The following is a 20597-nucleotide window of genomic DNA, read 5'->3' as shown; positions in this document are numbered from 1 at the left end:
TATGCTCATGAGCCCATGAGAGATGTTGCAGGAATATCGTTCTGTTAGCAAAGGCACTTGCGCTGGTTGTCTGCTGCCATAGCCTATTAATGTCAAATTTCGCCACACTCTCCCAACCGATATGTTCGTCATACATCAACATTGATTTCTGCAGTCATTTCACGTAGTGTTTCTTGTGTGTTGGCACTGACAACTCTACACAAACACCGCTGCTCTCGGTCGTTAAGTGAAGGCCGTTTGTCGCTGTATTGTCAGTGGTGAGATGTAATGCCTGAAATTTGATTTTCTCGGCACACTCTTGACATTGTGGATCTCAGGATGTTGAATTGCCTAGGGATTTCCGAAATGGAATGTCCCATGCGTCTAGCTCCAACTACCATTCCGCGTTCAACGTCTTTTAATTCCTGTCGTACGGCCATAATCACGTCAGAAACTTTTTCACGTGAATCGCATGAGTAAAATTGACTGCTCTGCCAATGCACTGTCCTTTTATACCTTGTGTACGTGGTACTACCGCCATCTGCACATGTGCATATCGCTATCTTACGATTTTTGTCACCTAAGTGTATACTATCTTCTAAACATAGGCATCTCACAGTTGTAATTACTAGATGAGGTCTATGCACTGTTATTGATACTTTGATGTAATCTTATTGTGATACAGAGTCAACCTTTTTATGATACTGTTAGTTTTCTATAATATATTGTTAGTACAATGTTACGTGAATACTCTTCTCATATATTCTAGCAGCATGTTATCCAATGGTGGATAAGTGATTGTTGTTGTGGTCTTCAGTCCTGAGACTGGTTTGATGCAGCTCTCCATGCTACTCTATCCTGTGCAAGCTTCTTCATCTCCCAGTACCTACTGCAGCCTACATCCTTCTGAATCTGCTTAGTGTATTCATCTCTTGGTCGCCCCCTACGATTTTTACCCTCCACGCTGCCCTCCAATACTAAATTGGTGATCCCTTGATGCCTCAGAACATGTCCTACCAACCGATCCCTTCTTCTGGTCAAGTTGTGCCACAAACTTCTCTTCTCCCCAATCCTATTCAATACTTCCTCATTAGTTATGTGATCTACCCATCTAATCTTCAGCATTCTTCTGTAGCACCACATTTCGAAAGCTTCTATTCTCTTCTTGTCCAAGCTATTTACCGTCCATGTTTCACTTCCATACGTGGCTACACTCCATACAAATACTTTCAGAAATGACTTCCTGACACTTAAATCTATACTCGATGTTAACAAATTTCTCTTCTTCAGAAACGCTTTCCTTGCCATTACCAGTCTACATTTTATATCCTCTCTACTTCGACCATCATCAGTTATTTTGCTCCCCAAATAGCAAAACTCCTTTACTACTTTAAGTGTCTCATTTCCTAATCTAATACCCTCAACATCACCCAATGTAATTCGACTACATTGCATTATCCTCGTTTTGCTTTTGTTGATGTTCATCTTATATCCTCCCTTCAAGACACCATCCATTCCGTTCAACTGCTCTTCCAAGTCCTTTGCTGTCTCTGACAGAATTACAATGTCATCGGCGAACCTCGAAGTTTTTATTTCTTCTCCATGGATTTTAATACCTACTCCGAATTTTTCTTTTGTTTCCTTTACTGCTTGCTCAATATACAGATTGAATAACATCGGGGAGAGGCTACAACCCTGTCTTACTCCCTTCCCAACCACTGCTTCCCTTTCATGTCCCTCGACTCTTATAACTGCCACCTGGTTTCTGTACAAATTGTAAATAGCCTTTCGCTCCCTGTATTTTATCCCTGCCGTCTTTAGAATTTGAAAGAGAGTATTCCGGTCAACATTGTCAAAAGCTTTCTCCAAGTCTACAAATGCTAGAAACGTAGGTTTGTCCTTCCTTAATCTTTCTTCTAAGATAAGTCGTAAGATCAGTATTGCCTCACGTGTTCCAGTATTTCTACGGAATCCAAACTGATCTTCCCTGAGGTCGGCTTCTACTAGTTTTTCCATTCGTCTGTAAAGAATTCGTGTTAGTATTTTGCAGCTGTGGCTTATTAAACTGATTGTTCGGTAATTTTCACATCTGTCAACACCTGCTTTCTTTGGGATTGGAATTATTATATTCTTCTTGAAGTCTGAGGGTATTTCGCCTGTTTCATACATCTTGCTCACCAGATGGTAGAGTTTTGTCAGGACTGGCTCTCCCAAGGCCGTCAGTGGTTCCAATGGAATGTTGTCTACTCCAGGGGCCTTGTTTCGACTCAGGTCTTTCAGTGCTCTGTCAAACTCTTCACGCAGTATCATATCTCCCATTTCATCTTCATCTACATCCTCTTCCATTTCCATAATATTGTCCTCAAGTACATCGCCCTTGTATAGACCCTCTATGTACTCCTTCCACCTTTCTGCTTTCCCTTCTTTGCTTAGAACTGGGTTTCCATCTAAGCTCTTGATGTTCATGCAAGTGGTTCTCTTATCTCCAAAGGTCTCTTTAATTTTCCTGTAGGCAGTATCTATCTTACCCCTAGTGAGATAAGCCTCTACATCCTTACATTTGTCCTCTAGCCATCCCTGCTTAGCCATTTTGCACTTCCTGTCGATCTCATTTTTGAGACGTTTGTATTCCTTTTTGCCTGCTTCATTTTTATATTTTCTCCTTTCATCAATTAAATTCAATATTTCTTCTGTTACCCAAGGATTTCTACTAGCCCTCGTCTTTTTACCTACTTGATCCTCTGCTGCCTTCACTACTTTATCCCTCAAAGTTACCCATTCTTCTTCTACTGTATTTCTTTCCCCCATTCCTGTCAATTGTTCCCTTATGCTCTCCCTGAAACTCTGTACAATCTCTGGTTCTTTCAGTTTATCTAGGTCCCATCTCCTTAAATTCCCACCTTTTTGCAGTTTCTTCAGTTTTAGTCTACAGGACATAACCAATAGATTGTGGTCAGAGTCCACATCTGCCCCTGGAAATGTCTTACAATTTAAAACCTGGCTCCTAAATCTCTGTCTCACCATTATATAATCTATTTGATACCTTTTAGTATCTCCAGGGTTCTTCCATGTATACAACCTTCTATCATGATTCTTAAACCAAGTGTTAGCTATGATTAAGTTGTGCTCTGTGCAAAATTCTACCAGGCGGCTTCCTCTTTCATTTCTTAGCCCCAATCCATATTCACCTACTACGTTTCCTTCTCTCCCTTTTCCTACACTCGAATTCCAGTCACCCATGACTATTAAGTTTTCGTCTCCCTTCACTATCTGAATAATTTCTTTTATTTCATCACACATTTCTTCAATTTCTTCGTCATCCGCAGAGCTAGTTGGCATATAAACTTGTACTACTGTAGTAGGTGTGGGCTTCGTATCTATATTGGCCACAATAAAGTGTTCACTATGCTGTTTGTTGTAGCTTACCCGCATTCCTATTTTCCTATTCATTATTAAACCTACTCCTGCATTACCCCTATTTGACTTTGTGTTTATAACCCTGTAGTCACCTGACCAGAAGTCTTGTTCCTCCTGCCACCGAACTTCACTAATTCCCGCTATATCTAACTTTAACCTGTTCATTTCCCTTTTTAAATTTTCTAACCTACCTGCCCCATTAAGGGATCTGACATTCCACACTCCGATCCGTAGAACGCCAGTTTTCTTTCTCCTGATAACGACATCCTCTTGAGTAGTCCCCGCCCGGAGATCCGAATGGGGGACTATTTTGCCTCCAGAATATTTTACCCAAGAGGACGCCATCATCATTTAATCATACAGTAAAGCTGCATGCCCTCGGGAAAAATTACGGCCGTAGTTTCCCCTTGCTTTCAGCCGTTCGCAGTACCAGCACAGCAACGCCGTTTTGGTTATTGTTACAAGGCCAGATCAGTCAATCATCCAGACTGTTGCCCTTGCAACTACTGAAAAGGCTGCTGCCCCTCTTCAGGAACAACACGTTTGTCTGGCCTCTCAACAGATACCCCTCCGTTGTGTATCGCTGAGGCACGCAAGGCTCCCCACCAACGGCAAGGTCCACGGTTCATGGGGGGGGATAAGTGATTATAGGTGCATTTTTCTATTGTGGTATCCACTAGCTACTCAGTGATGTACTCCAATGTGCTGGCGTATCAGGATGTATTTTCTTTTTTATTACTACAGTTTATTGTTGTACTTCAATGTATAGTACATCATCATGGTTTTTCAAGACTGGTATAGCCAGGCTGACGTTACCTGGCAGCTGCTTTCATTCAAGCGGATAACCGCTAGACCTGATTTTCTGAATAGAGTACATCTCTATTTTGGTTCCTCTGATAATCCGAGTTGCTGCCCTACACCTAATGATTTTAAATACATGTGTGTATAATGCCTATAAAACTGTTGTATGAAAAGTTGCAGCCTACCTTTTATATTATTTTCTAAGTGTGTTCTTATCACATTTGATCGGGCACATATCACAAACAGCTCTTTCATGTACTATCTGTAGGTACTTCACACTAACAGCTGACAGTTTTGGAGCATATTATAAAGTTTTACGCTGTTAATTTAATTTTTCCAAGAATATGTGAATAAATTTTTTTATCCAATCCCTTATGCAAAGCGTATGATGGCGTGCTGTAGGCGTATTGTTAAGACATTCTTCTTAGCCAACTGCTGCTGACATTACTCTTTGAATGTTTGCATGACAAACGTATTTATATTCATGTGGATAATCCTGTAGGTATAAGGACAATATCTGTATGTATTCTCACTTTTAACATGTTAATTTATCTACATTTACAAACAAGGTATAAACATAATAATGTAGGCTAAGTGTTTCAGTGATTCAGTTTTGAACTGACAGCTTTTGCTCTATATTGGGATACTATTTAAATGTTTGTGGTTGTTTTCGCTTAGACTGGTAGAAACGTTTTCTGTTATATAATAACCATTCCTATGTCATTGTATTTAACGATTAGGATACTGTATTTCAAAGAACATTTAACTATCGGTGAATGGCTCACTTACGCCAGCTGTTCATCAAGTGTGTGCCGCCACCTCTCTGGGATACACTGTTGGTGCTATGGACTATTTATTTACTTTGTTTCACGTATCTGACAAGCCAATGTGGCCCCTTTGTTTTATAAGTGGTGCGTACTCTCGTTACGTTTGTGCAATCCACATACAGTAATATTACTTCCAGAAGGTATGTAGAAAATATTGTGATATCTGGGTATTGTACTGTAATTCCATGTGTATACTGGTTGTAATGTCATGCTGGTTGTCATAGTAACGTCTTTCGCCAACGTCCAATGCCCATTTCAGTAGTAGTTGCCAATGTCGTGGTGTTAACATTGGACAATGCATGGGTCGTTGGCTGTGGAGTCCCATTCTTAGGAGTAGTGCAGTGCACTGCATATTCAGATATACTCTGCCCAGCATTGAAGTCTGATGTTAGTTCTGCCACAGTTCGCCTCCTGTCCTGTTTTACCAGTTTGCCCAGCCTACAACATCCGACATTTGTAATGAAGACTGGCCACTCCACTCCACGACCTTTGGATGTGGTTTCACGATGGTTTCGCCACCTGTTGAAGACACTCACCAAGGTACTCCTCAAACATCCGAGAAGTCGTACACTTTTTGCAATGTTCGTGCCGAGCCTCTGCGCCATCTCAGTCTGCCTTGGTCAGACTCAGCTAGATCACACACCTTCCCCATTCTACACATGGACAACATGCTCACTGATTATACAAGCACTGTGTGTGTGTGTGTGTGTGTGTGTCTGACTAGCAGTCGTTCCTTTCTAGTTGATGCTGCTTTCGCCTGGATGGGTTTATATCAATAGTAGGTTGGTGATCAAAACGTTCTGGCTGATCAGTGTAGTTGGCACACTTCTATCTACTTTGTGCAGTTGCAGTGAAATGCTTATCATGTAGCACATTTCATGCCAGTATGACGTTTGTTGCTCATGGTATGGTAATTTCAATGGCCAGGAGTGTATTTAAAATCACAAATTTCATTTATGTACATGGGGACTTGAGCGTTATCACCAACAGGTGTTTCTTTGCAAACATGTAATGTACGTACAGTATATTCCACTTAAGTGCATAGGTGTAGTCCTGTGTGTGTGTGTGTGTGTGTGTGTGTGTGTGTGTGTGTGTGTGTGTGTGTGTCTAGTCGACAGATGTGGGTCTTACACTAGAATTTAATTTGTGTTGTACACCGAAGAATACTGTGTGCCATAAATTTGTTTGGAGAGATGCATTTTGACATTGTGATCAAATGCCAGAAATATGGATAACTGTAGTTTTAGTTATACAATAACCAATGTCAGTAGTAGGTCACAGTCATCTTCTGATGAAATGTTGCATCATATAGGGCTTCATATCAATGGAGGGACCAAGATGTATTTTATGGAAGTGGGAAACATTGAGCTATTACTGTGTCAGTGACAAAATGAACTTTGGTTCTGGCAACTAGTGTGGCTATTTCAATGTCTTCTATCACTTTGGGGCCGGCCGTTGTGATCGAGCGTTTCTAGGCGCTTCAGTCCGGAACCGCGCTGCTGCTACAGTCGCAGGTTCGAATCCTGCCTCGGGCATGGATGTGTGTGATGTCCTTAGGTCAGTTAGGTTTAAGTAGTTCTGAGTCTAGGGGACTGATGACCTCAGATGTTAAGTCCCATAGTTTTTAGAGCCATTTGAACCATTTTCTATCACTTTGGCATTTGAGTACCAAATAAAAATTTAGACGTACACTGCATGATTAAAAAGTGAAGCACCCAGAAGAAATGGTCAGGTGTAAAAGTGACTTTGAACATATACATTATACTGGTGGATGCATAAATGATTAGAGTTCAAATTCTCTGTCACATGTGGAATGGCCACCAGAGTGCGTCAGCACTGTTCATGTTTAGTGTTGTTACCGGGTCTGAAAAGCTATATAAGAGGCATCAACAGAGTTAGATGTTGAAAGATCAATTTGAAAGACAGGGAGATATCACGTACTTGTGTCAGACAGCATTATCTGCACAAGACACAGTTCAAAAGGAACCTCATTGTGAGACTATATCTGGCTGGTTGATCGAATCGTACAGTATTCCGATTTGTGGGACATTCAGATGTGTTAACGGTCCATACTAGATTGCAGGACAATGTGAGAACAGGCGTACTATCGACTACATCTGACCACCACAAGCGGGAATCGCCGTATTGTGCACCCAGTACATCATAAGCCCTTCACATCTTCGCTAGCCATCCGAAAGAAGTAATAGACTCCCTGCAACATTCAGTGTCATCCTGCACCATTGATCGATAATGACCAGCAGCTGCACTGGGGAATTCCTGTCTCATGCATAAGCTACCATTAGCAGCACAACACAAACAGCTGCAATTGGAATGGTGCTCTGACTGAGATGCAAGGAATGCTGATCAGTGGCGTCGAAATGTGGGATGAAAGAACATGGAGCGCCAGCAAGTGGTTTTACTGGTGGCGTCACGATGTGGGGAGCCATTGGGTATGACTTCAGGTCATGAATAATTAGCTGATGCACGTTCTAGATGAGTGTTACCGCGAGATAAGCCTTCTGGTGAGAAGATAAGGGGTATCATGTTACACCTGAGGCAGTTGTGCGAGTTATCTTCAAAGTAACCTCTATTCTTCGCTCTCTGGGGATGTCCCAGCCTCATCATGCATTTGGGCAATTGTGTATGGCACAGTCAATATCGCCCCCTCTTTTCCTAATTTCTCTATAGCCCAGTCCCTCTCCCTTACCCCTTTTATTATTAGATCAAATGGGTGAGCTTCATCATTCTTGTTCTGTACACTGAAGTGAGAGAAGCATCTGCAGCGACAGAAAAGAAAGTATTAGCATAAATTTTTAAGGTAAGACACTTTCACATAACAGTGTGTTGCTGAATAACTATAATTTTATGACACCATGGCTTCTTCTGCAAAATGGCAGAAAATGTTAGTCCATCTACTCTTCTAGGCAAACTATGTGTGAGTGGGTGTTATCCCACTTAAAACTGTAGCCAATATCACTATAATTAATGTCTTACCTTCAAGTTTCATGTCTCAATTACACAATTGGCAGCAAAGTATTGAGCATTTTCTGTAAGCACTTCACCTCCCATTGTAACTAGCTGCAATTTTAGTTGTTTTTTTCACAATTCCCGCTTTAAGCACGAGACTAAGCAGTTACCATAGTACAACAAATAAACTATGGCTATGGAGAAACACAACCCTGCACTACGAACATGTGACATTATAGTTTGTTAAAAACAATGGCATAAACAATCCACCCCCTATAGTCTCTTACATTTCCAGACCTAAGAAGCAGCGATGAAAATAAAAGGAAGTTTCAAGAGTAGGATTAAAATTCAGTGTGAAAGGATATCAACGATAAAAATCCCTGACAACATTGCCATACTCAGAGGAAACAAAGAAGGATCGCAGGACCTGCTAAACAGAATGAAGATTCCAATGAGAACGGAGTATGGATAGAGAATAGAACGAAGAAAGACGAAATTATTTAGAGGTATCAGAAAATAGTTTAGAAGTAAACTTAACATCAACATTGTGGCCCCCAAAGAGGACAAAGTTAAGGAATTCTGCTACAATGGAAGCAAAATAACCCACAACGGATGAAGCAAGAAGAGCATAAACAGCAGATCAGCACAGGCAAACAGGACGTTATGGCCAAGAGATGTCTGGTATTATCAAACATAGGCCTTAATCCGAGAAAGAAATTTCTGAGAATATATATTTAGTGCACAACACTGTATTGTAGTGAATCGTGGACTGTCAGAAAACCTGAAAAGAAACGAAGCATTTCAGATGTTGTGCTATAGCAGGATGTTAAAAATTCGGTGGTCGGGTAAGATAAGGAACGAGAAGGTTCTCCTCAGCATCGGCGAAGAAAGAAACACATGAAAATCACTTACAAGAATAAGGGGCAAGGTGATAGGACACGTGTTAGGATTTCAGGGAATAACCTCTGTGGTACTAGAGGGAACTGTAGAGAACAAAAGCTGTAGTGGAAGGAAGGGACTGGAAAGCGTCCAGCAAATAATTGAGGACATAGGGTCCACCTGCTCCTCTGAGATGCAGAGTTTAGCCCAGTACCAACCTCTGTCACCGTGGAAGAACGGGAAGTAACTTTTCAATCTATGAGGAATAATAAAGCTGCAGGCTTAGACGACCTAACACCTGAGTAAATTAATGTGTTTGGATCAATTAGAAATCACTGGATCTTGAACGTAATGAACACCTGCATTTCAAAATTGCAGAGTGGATCAAAGATAAAGTTGTGGCAGTTGCCAAGTCTGGAAAAGAAGCAACGGACCATAAACACTTCTAACCAGCTGCTCTTCTCCGCCAACTGTGTAAAGTCTTGGAAAGGACGAGTCTCAATCGCATCTCACAACATGTTGATAAAAATCTTATAAATAAACAGTCACATGTCCACCAAAGAAAGTCATGATGTGGTCAAATCATCAATAAGACTCAGTAAATAGAAGACGTTTATAAATTGCATTGCCGTGCGGTGTAGCCGCGAGGTCTCGGGCGCCTTTTCACGGCTCGCGTGGCTTCCACCCGTCGGAGGATCGAGTCCTCCGTCAGGCATAGGTGTGCATGTTGTCCTTAGCATTAGTTAGTATAAGTTGGATTAAGTAGTGCGTAAGCTTACGAACCGATGACCTCAGCAGTTTGGTCCCACAGGACCTTACCACAAATTTCCAAATTTTACAAGTTACAGAAGTAGCATTTATACATCTGTCACCAATGTATGACACCGTCAACCACAAGAAGTTTATTAGAAAGGTATATTCAATCAGAAAAGACTACTGTTTAAGGCATTTTATCCAGTGTTGCAAAACGCTTTGCTTAACAAGAAGAGCCGCTGGAGGACCTTGAAGAATGCTGTCTCTCAGGGTAGTGTACTGGCATCCCTGCTGTACAACATCTATACAAACAAACAACCAGGCAAATCCGGAACAAGAACATTTAATTATGCAGATGACACAACAACTGAAGTTCAAGTCAAAACATTTGAGGAAGTGAAGATGAAACTGACAGCAGCGCTTGAAGATCTCGGAAAGTATTACGACGATAACCACCTTAATCCAAACCCCGGAAAGATGCAAGTCTGTGCCTCTCATCTGAGAAGCCAGGAAGGCAGGAGAAAGTTAAATATTTTCTCGAGAGACCAACAAGAATGCCATTGCTACTAGAGTGCTGCAGCGCTCTGTGTTTGACCGGTCACGGCTCGCCTGTTGACGCGGGGACCGAGCCGCTCGTGTCCGGCCCCACACCACTCGGCTCGGTCACGTAGTCGCCCCATGTCTCATGTCCGGATTCCGGACACGCGGATAACCGAGCATGACTGGTCACCGCTGAGGTCTCACTTCGCTCCGCCCCGGCTCGCTGCACTGTACTGTACTGTACAAATCCAAGGCCTATCTCTCTCTCTCTCTCTCTCTCTCTCTCTCTCTCTCTCACACACACACACACACACACACACATATATATATATATATATATATATATATATATATATATATATATATATATATATATATATAAAACACACAATGTATTTATCTCTGTCTCTTTCTCTCTTTTAATAGAAAAGTAACGTTTAGTAGAACGGGTACGTGACACAGCTAAATTGGAAAGTAAAACGATATTTCAGTACAATCGCGGATAGAAGACGAGTCTCATTTCCAAACAGAAGATTTATTTTTCCTTTCATTAACAAGAAACATTAAATAAGTGCTTTCCCTGTAATCTAGAAGACAACGATCTTCATGAAGAAAGCGTATAAAGAACATTAAACATTTACAAACGTAACTTGTCATACTTTTCACTTGTTTGCAACAGAAACAAAATTATAATTATTGTTGATCAGCAGTAAATCACTAAAGCGTTCCGGATTTTACCGGCTGCGGCGATTTGTTAGTAACATGCCGGCTTTACTAAAGCATCTTTCACTAAGTGCGCGTGTTGCTGGGATACATAAAATACGTCTTGCAACTGCAGCCAGGCCTGGCAGATATGTTTCATGTCTGCTCCACCCCTTAAGATGTCATCCTCATCTTCGAGGTGCATTAAAATGTAGAGATCTACTTCATCTGCTGCGGATGATCTGTTGTTCCTCCATTCCTTGAAACGATCTCTCTTTCTGGGTGGTGATGACACAGTACTTGAAGGATGTATGACAATAAACAAAAGAGACAAGTACTACAGAACTGATGTGGAAATCATCGAAACGTCCCTGTGAAAACGAGATGTTTTACGTTAATGAAATATTATACAAATTATAGCATTCCCATTGCTCTGTAATACACTATCCACCAACTATGCAAAAACGATTCTGTTAATGATTGCATGTTGTACCTGCGTAAGTAGCATACATTCGTCGCACATTGCTAAGAATTTCCTGCTTTTCATTTATTTCAAGCATATTAAGATCACGGAAAGACGGCCAAAGAAACGAAGCAATTTTATCTCTGGAAGTGATCATAATAATCTGACAAACGAAAGTCAAGGCTCGATTTTTAATCCTTTGTACCTCCTGTTGAAAAATACATATCTGTTAGTACACATCTATTACGGTAGATAATTATAAATCTATCATGTATCACAATGAAACAGTGCTTTTAACTGCAGTAATTACTCACCTGACAGACAATGTCATAGACACTGCAAATTTGTTGCAGTTTGTGAAACCAAAGAAGAAATAACTGGACTGTCGGTTCTTTTTCGCCTTCTAATTCATCTGTAGCCTCTTTAAATGGTCTCAGAAATTACGCAATTTTTCAATCTCTAAGCGCCGTCAGCAAAGCAGCAACTTCGTTCTACTGAGTGTGTAAGGATTCCAACATAGTGTACAAGCTGTTCCAGAGTGTACAGACCCCTTGTTTCAACGATGATTTCAAAGACGAGCAGAGGCCACTTTTCTTAATGTACCTTACGATGCATTTTACAGTATTTATTGTTGATGCGATGTTCGGGGCATGATTTAACAAGAGGTTATCTTCATCGAAAATGTGGCTAAGTGCTGTGTTTATACAGTGAGCAGCACAAGGAATCCTTTAGTGATTTTCCAAAGCCTTAATCACATTGGCACCCTGGTTGGATGTTTTATTACTGCCGGTATCCCTGAAGGCGGTGTATCTTTGTGAGGTTTCTTGCAACTGTGTTTCTTTAAATGAGTGGTTCCCGACTAGAAACACAATACTGTGGAGCAGTTTAGGCACGATACGTACCCAGTAGACGCACTGTTTTCGTCTACAACCAACAGAAATGTACTCCATACTTGGCTTTTTAGACCTTCCCGTTTCTTCAATGTGTGAACATTGGTTTCAATCTTACGTCCCACTGCACTGGTTCCTCGCGCTGCATGATTCCATAGAGACACACACCACAAATGAGAAGCCCGTACTGGCTGCAATGTCACACGGATAATGACACGTGTAATATGTTTGAAGTTACGTGCTACGTATTCGGTCACGGCTTCTATGCTCGGTCACACGAACTAGTGCGGGCAGCCTATCCAGTTAGGGTGTGCTAGCCCCACCTCGTATTTTGTGCTCGCTTACTCGGTCATGCAGGACTCTAATTGCTACACTCCAAAATACGTGGGAGTAAAGTTGGATCGTAGTCTCACATTCAGAGTTCATTGCCAAAAAACAAAGTTAGAAGTATCTACCAGAACAACATCATCTGTAAACTTACTGGCAGCACCTGAGGCTCGGAGTGAAATATGCTCCGTACATCGACGCAATGCTTCCCTGCAGCGGAATATGCAGCACAAGTTTGGCAAAATTTCACTCATGTCAAACGCTGGATACGACGTCGAAGGAGACTGGATGCATTGTGGTTGGCTGCGTAGGACCAACTCCTATCACCAACATTTGTCAAATTATGGTTACAGCGCCACCTGGCATCTCCAGAAGGACAGTCGCAGATATGGAGAAGAAGAAAGAAAAAATCGATCCCAAGAAACGTCTTTTTGGGCACGAATTATAAAAACCTAGGTTGTGGTCAAAGGAGCTTGATGCGCACAACATTAGCAATTCCATCAGCACCCGGAACTAGCCAGACAGAACTGTGATGAAATTCATTCACCAAACTGGTTGCGGAGAACATCACAGAGGAACCTGATGCCGGCTTTCGTCTGCAGCTCGTGACATGGAAGGTACTGAACCAACTGAGGACAAGGATGTTCCAATGGAAGCGAACCTCTTAAAATGGGGCCTGGGAATGTGCTGACCTGTATGACCCGCAACATCTCATCGTCTGCAGAAACGTGCTCGATTCTTGTACCAGAGAAGACCTATATGCAATAAGTGATGCCGTCAAGACTGCGGAGTTCTGGAGTTTACAAACTGGTTCAAATGGCTCTGAGCACTATACGATTTAACTTCTGAGGTCATCAGTCGCCTAGAACTTAGAACTAATTAAACCTAACTAACCTAAGGACATCACACACATCCGTGCCCGAGGCGGGATTCGAACCTGCGACCGTAGCGGTCGCTCGGCTCCAGACTGTAGCGCCTAGAACCGCACGGCCCCTCCGGCCGTCCTGGAGTTTACAGTCCCTGAACAGAAAATCAGCAGAGCCAGGAAGAGTTTTGTCCTGAACACGTAAATTAAATAAATAAATGAAATAGCTGAATAAATTACAAACATTTCGGATTAACTTTACTTCTTCAAACGGAACTACAGTAATTTCTGTTGATGTATCGTAGTTCTGAAAGAGATAAGTTCCGTAGTATTTTACTGTAGAAAACCAGATTACTAGTTTCACAGTAATTACAGTATTCATGGGTGAACTTAGGATTTTCCTGTCCTCCACATGAAACGAATTGCTGTCTTATTTGGAAGTATATTTCATACTCAAATAAGGAACTGCCTCTTGTCGCATTGGAGGAAGTGTACTGTCACCCCGCGGCGTTACTGGTATAAAACGGACGCAGAGGAGATGTAGCTTTCATCTTGTCTTTATGGTTCACGTGTGTCGAGTATTGCTAGTCTGAAAAAAGTAAATGTGTTTCGCAAATTAATAGAAACGATATGTGCTAAATCATTAGGGAGAATGTAGAATAAACATAATGACAACAGATTAGTTGTACACAACAAGGCTTACAGACGGTGTCCAACAAGAATGACAAGAAAGGGAATGCGCAAAAATTAATTGGAAGCTGATTGCAAGAGGTTGAGAAGCAGGCCTGCAACGGGAGAAGCGAATGGTAAAGGTGTTCTGGCAGATGTTGCTCATGTTAGCTACACAGCAATTACAAAATAATAATAATAATAAAGCGACCGCATGGCTTTATTGGCTGGGAGACCACATTTGAGGTGTTTCGGTCTCCAGGTGCCACGTCTTTCTCACACAGATCACTTCGACGAATTGCTCGTCGGATGGAGATAAAGTGAATGATGAGGAGAAACCCCCGCGGCCGCTCCCCCTCCCTCCCACACTCATTATCACTCTCTCTCTCTCTCTGTCGGAGATTTTCTCCGCTCAAGGACTGGGTGTTATGTTGTCCTAATCATCATCATTTCATCCCCATCAACGCACAAGTCGCCGAAGTGGCGTCAAATCGAAAGACTTGCACCCTGCGAACGGTCTACCCGACGGGAGGCCCTAGGCACACGACATTTACATTTTTAGTCCCGAGTAAAGAGAAAATATCCGACTCGGCCAGGAGTAATTCTGCGATGTAAATGTTAACTTGACATTATACTCATGATACGAAGTTATTATGTAACAACCTTTATACCTCAACTAGCTGACAAACCCGGCATTACTCGGTGCTTACACTGGTGTCCAAAATTAAAGCGACAAACGGAAATTTTGCAAGGTTGTTTTTATTTTGCCACAAATCAATATAAATAGGTGAAAGTAAAGTAGAAACAATGCAAAGAATTCCGAACGTAATCAACGGCAACATGCATAACAGTAGACAAAAATGTTCGTTTTTTCCAATTTAACCGATTTGCACACACATTCCGACAACTAGTTAATTTGCTCAGTATGGGGTGTGATCCCCTATGGCAGCAATACAGGTCTAACAACAGTGGGTAATGCTGTGAATGATGTCATCAGTCTCATGTTGGGGCAATAACGCTCATGCTTCCTGCAGAGCTGCTTGCAGTCTACTAGAGTGGTTGGTAGATGCTGACGTGATTCAAGCCGTCTCCCTAGTGCATCCCAGATATTCTCTATGGAATTCAAATCGGGAGAGCGAGCAGGTTATGCCATGCGTGCAATATCTTCCGTTTCCAAGAAAACATCAACCATGGGTGCTCTATGAGGTCGAGCATTATCGTCCGTCAGTACGAAGCCTGGGCCCACAGCACCTGACAACAACCGCAAATGAGGTTCTAAGATCTCGTCACGATACCTGACACCAGTTAAACCTTGTCGATTCACCAGTACAATATCATCAATAGGGGTTTGAGTGGTAAACATAATCCCTACCCACATCGTTAGGGATCCTCCTCGATATCGGCCTCTTTCCGCTATGTCTGGGTCCCGAAATCGTGTTCCACGTTCCCTCCAGATGCGAATACATCGAGAATCACTCTCCAGACTAAATCTGGACTCATCTGTGAAAAAAAAAAAAATGTGGCATGTTGACGGCTCCACTCTAGACGTTTCCTTCTGTGAAGACGCGTCAGAGGTAGACATACAATGGATCTCCGACAATAAAGGCCACTCTGCAAAAGCCTTCTGCACACCGTTTGTCTCGATACAACACGTCCAGTGTATTCTACGAAGTCACATGCCAGTTGCTGTGCAGTACTAATGCAGCACCGTAGTGCCCTTACAGCCAAATGACGGTCCTCTCTTCTGAAGTCACATGTCGTCGGCCCTGCCCTGGTCTTCGGGATACAGTTTCGGTCCCTATAAATTATCGCCACTTCGATAAATAACAGGACGGTTGACACTAAGCCATCGGGCCACATCAGTTTCCGACCATCCTGCTTCCATTCTTTATATGGCCCTCCACCGCAAAGAGTCTGGTACACAGCTTCTCTGTGCATACTGCACCGTCTGTGATTGTGTAGGCACTACCTCGTCTCATAGGTGAGATTAGATTAGTTTATCGTTCCATAGATCCGTGCTGAGGAGATCCTCATGGATGTGGAACATGTCAATTTGTTTTTTTTAAGCTGAAATAACAATACTCATAGTATAAATATATATAATACATCATTTGTTTCTATTAAACAATTCGTCAATGGAGTAGAAGGAGTTGGCCACTAGTAAGTCTTTCAGGCTCCTTTTAAACTGATCTTTATTTGTAAATAAATTTTTTATGTTTGCTGACAAATTATTGAAGATAAGTGTTCCTGAGTAGTGGACCCCTTTTCAAACTAAAGTAAGTGCTTTTAAGTCCTTGTACAGATCATTTTTTTTCCTGGTGTCCTATGTATGAACTGAGCTGTTTGTTGGAAAAAAGAGATATATTATTTAGGACAAATTTCATTAAGGAGTAAATATACTGAGAGGAAGTAGTTAGTATACCCAGTTCTTTGAGAAGGTTTCTACAGGACGTCCGTGAATTTATTCCACAAATAATACGTATTACACGCTTTTGGACTCTGAAAACTTTTGTTTGACTTGAAGAGTTAGCCCAAAATATTATACCATATGCTATTATGGAATGAAAGTAGGCAAAGTATGCAAGCTTTTTCATTTTTATGTCGCCTATGTCTGCTAACACTCGAATTGCAAATACAGATTTGTTGAGGCATTTCTGCAGTTCTGTGGTGTGCTCCTCCCAACTGAATTTATTATCAAGTTGTAATCCCAGGAATTTAAGACTGTCAACCTCTTCTATCTGCTCTTCTTCATACTTTATGCACATGCTGGGTGGAAACCTCTAACGAGTTCTGAACTGCATATAGTGAGTCTTTTCAAAGTTTAATGTCAGTGAGTTGGCTTTAAACCATTTATTAATATTCATGAAAATATCATTAGCAGATATTTCTAGAACTACACTTAGCATACTATTTATTGCAATATTTGTGTCATCTGCAAACAAAACAAACTCTGCTTCTGGCAGTGTAACTGATGAGAGATCATTAATGTACACAAGAAAAAGCAATGGCCCTAAGATGTATCCTTGTGGGACACCAGATGTAATTTCTTCCCATTCTGATGATGACTGTTGACTTAATTCACTAGTCCCTTGCTCTGACACCCTTTGTTTCCTGTTAGCGAGGTATGACTTGAACCATTTTGCAGGACTGCCCATGACACCATAGAATTCTAATTTATTTAAGAGGATGTTGTGGTTCACACAATCGAATGACTTTGACAAATCACAGAAAATACCTGCTGCTTGTAACTTTTTATTTACTGAATTAAGTACATTTTCACTGTAGGTGTAAATAGCTTTCTCGATATCAGAACCGGTCAGAAATCCAAACTGTGTTCTTGATAATATGTTATTTGTGGTTAGAAGGTTGAGAAGCTGCCTGTACATAACTTTTTCTAAAATTTTTGAGAATGCTGGCAAAAGTGAAATCAGTCTGTAGTTTGATGGTATCTCTTTATCCCCTTTCTTGAATAGAGGCTTAACATCTGCATATTTTAGCCAGCCAGGAAATGTCCCAGTTATAATTGACTGGTTACACAAGTAACTTAGAATTGTACCAAACTCACAAGAACATGCCTTACTTAACTTTGTTGATATTTCATCGTAGCCACTAGAATGCTTTGTTTTTAAAGATTTTATTAAGGAAGTTATTTCTTTTGGTGAAGTGAGTGACATATTCATGTACCTGCAGCTATTTGTAAAGGCTAGTTTCAGATATTCAAGGGCATTATTTACTGATCCTGACAATCCCATTCTATCAGTAACGGATATAAAGTACTTGTTAAATACATTTACCACACTATGCCCATCGGTTACTAATGTGTCATCTACCCTTATTGCTATTTGCTCCTGTTCCTTTCTCGTTCTACCAGTCTCCTCTTTGACTATATCCCATATTGTTTTTATTTTATTCCCTGACATTGCTATCTTCTTCTCGTAGTGCATGTGTTTAGATGTCTGAATTACTTTTTTTAATATTTTACAGTATTCCTTGTATTTAGCTAAATCATCAGCATTGGAGCTATTCTTGGTCGACAGATACATTTTCCTTTTTGTCTTACAGGAAATCTTTATTCCTTGTGCAATCCACGGTTTTATTATAGGCTTCTGTTTAATTTGAGTAACATTTAGAGGAAAACAGTTTTCAAATATGGTACTGACATTGTTCATGAATGTATTATATTTTTCATTCATGTCATGAGCACTATAAACATCTTTACAGTTCATATCTTTGAGCAGTTATCTAAAACACTCAATGTTTGGTTGACTGACTACTCTCCTGCACTCAGATTTAGCAGTCTTGATAATCTGCTTAGAATTTACATCTAAAACAAGGAGCTGCATGTCATGATCTGATAGTCCATTTCTAACAGGTTTTATTATATGATTTTGTTCGTTTGATTTGTCTATAAAAATGTTATCAATGGCTGTCCTTGAGGATTTAGTGATCCTAGTTGGAAAGTTTACAGTGTGAGTTAGATTGAAAGACAACATTACTAACCGCAGTAAATGTTTACTGGAAGATTGCATTAGAACATCTGTATTAAAGTCACCAGCAATCAAAATTTCTTTGTTTCTTCCTGTAAAATAACCCAAAAGAGCTTCTAGACGATTTAGGAATAGATTGTAATTTCCTGCAGGTACTCGGTAAACAGTTACTATGATATAGGATCTGCTATGGAACTCTACTTCTGTTGCACATGCTTCTAGATGTTGCTCTAAACAGAATTTATTAATATCAATGTTCTTGAATTTAATGCAGTTTTTAATAAATGTGGCAACTCCTCCTCCATCCATATCTACTCTGCAGAAGTAGGAAGCTAGCTTAAATCCTGAAATGTCTAGCATATCTATACCAGTGGTCACTTGATGTTCAGAGAGGCAGGTTATGTCAATTTGGTTAGATGAATTCATTTCATCGATACAAATGAGTAGTTCATCAACTTTATTTCCGAGTCCCGGAATGTTCTGATGTAATAAAGATAACTGATACTGCATACTAATGGATAACTGATACTGCATACTAATGCCCTGATGCCATCGTTGGCATGGTTGTCCGTTGACTGGAATGGCATCTTCCGTACAGAACAAGAACATACAGACAGTTTGCATGATTATATCGTGAATTAGACACTGGACGGTGAAATGAGGGTTTGTTGCTTTAATTTGGGGCACCAATGTATTTTCGCAGTTTACTATTGCAAAAGAAAACAAAATATGCGCTGTTTGTAGTGTAGTACCAAAAAAATTTCATGTCCATGTATTCGTGAAAACACCTTTTAAACCTTTCAGACCTAAATTTTTCTGGAGGAAATAAAGTATTTCGTTTCGCTCTAACGCTGTCAGATGAATTTTTTACAGATTTTAAATGCAACATTCATACAAATATCTGTACCCATTTTCAAATTACATTTGGCACATTTGGATTCTTTTTATGGCCTCAAGTAATTAATTTTGAAATATTCACTGTTTTAGTAAATAAACTGATAATTCAATAACTATCATACAAAATCACAATAATAATATTCATTTATAATACAGTGAAATATAACTAACCAACTATTTCATAAGCTGTTGTGCAGTCTACATTCATTTGTTAATATTTTTATATTGATTGCCCAACACATGGCAGCACTTACGTATGATGAAAAGCTTGAAGATTCACAAATATCTACATGAGGTTCCCAGTGAGGAAAAATATTCCTGTTTGCAGCTAAGAAACAGTAAGAATTAATGTACACAGCTGTAGCCAGGAGGTCTCAAAGAGTTCAATTATGCATTACACTCGGTGTGCGTATGCTGGGCACAGCTGTTTCGCGTGTCAACAAAGCGATTTTTTAAACCTGTCCATGGTAATGCCTCTTCATAGCTACATAGAAGTCTATTGTTTTCGCCTGCAACCGTATAGTCTTCGCAGCTCAAAGCTCTCAAAAACGCTGCCAGGTGTCAGCGTTTTCCTTAAGTTACTCTATTGCTGAAGAGTCTTAGTAATAAAGAATAAACATATTAAAACTTCATGCATGATGCGTCATATCTCTTGAACTATGTGTCGTACAACGATATATTTGTGCAGGAACGTTCAGGGGAATATGTGGATGCTGTCTGCGAAATACTTTGCGAATGGAGTTAGTATAACTGAAGTAATAAATTTAAATGTCATGCAGGATCGGCGATTTTTCACGCATCTCATTGTTTATGACGTCATATCTTCTGAACTATGACAATAAGGGAAATGTGTACCAAGTGTGGTTGAAATCTGTCCAGTGGTTTAGTAGATGTGGAACATACACACTTACATACATTTTCGTATTGTCTGTGGATTCCTTGTTTTCCAAAACCGTTCAGTTTTTGATGTGCACCTTTCTTTCAAGGTTCTGGTGGGAAAAAGAGCAGAACTGTTACCGTAGTGAACAGATGAATCATTCTTAGGTACAACATCCTTTGTCCTCCGTGGCTTGTCTGTCCTCATTTTTGTAAAGTGTTTTCAGTGTAACGCAAACACGACTCCCTATAGATTAC

The 20597-nt window shown here is 40.6% G+C and overlaps 1 protein-coding gene across 1 annotated transcript in view; it reads right to left on the bottom strand.

The window, feature by feature from the left end:
* Nucleotides 1-20597, bottom strand: part of LOC124741615 (glucose dehydrogenase [FAD, quinone]-like) — a 96709-nt gene that overhangs the window by 45400 nt on the left and 30712 nt on the right. The window lies entirely within an intron of this gene.

This window comes from Schistocerca piceifrons, chromosome 1, assembly GCF_021461385.2.
Source record: "Schistocerca piceifrons isolate TAMUIC-IGC-003096 chromosome 1, iqSchPice1.1, whole genome shotgun sequence".
NCBI classification, from domain to species: Eukaryota; Metazoa; Arthropoda; class Insecta; order Orthoptera; family Acrididae; genus Schistocerca; species Schistocerca piceifrons.
Note: the sequence above shows the minus strand (reverse complement) of the source record. Positions and strands in the feature narration are given on the sequence as shown.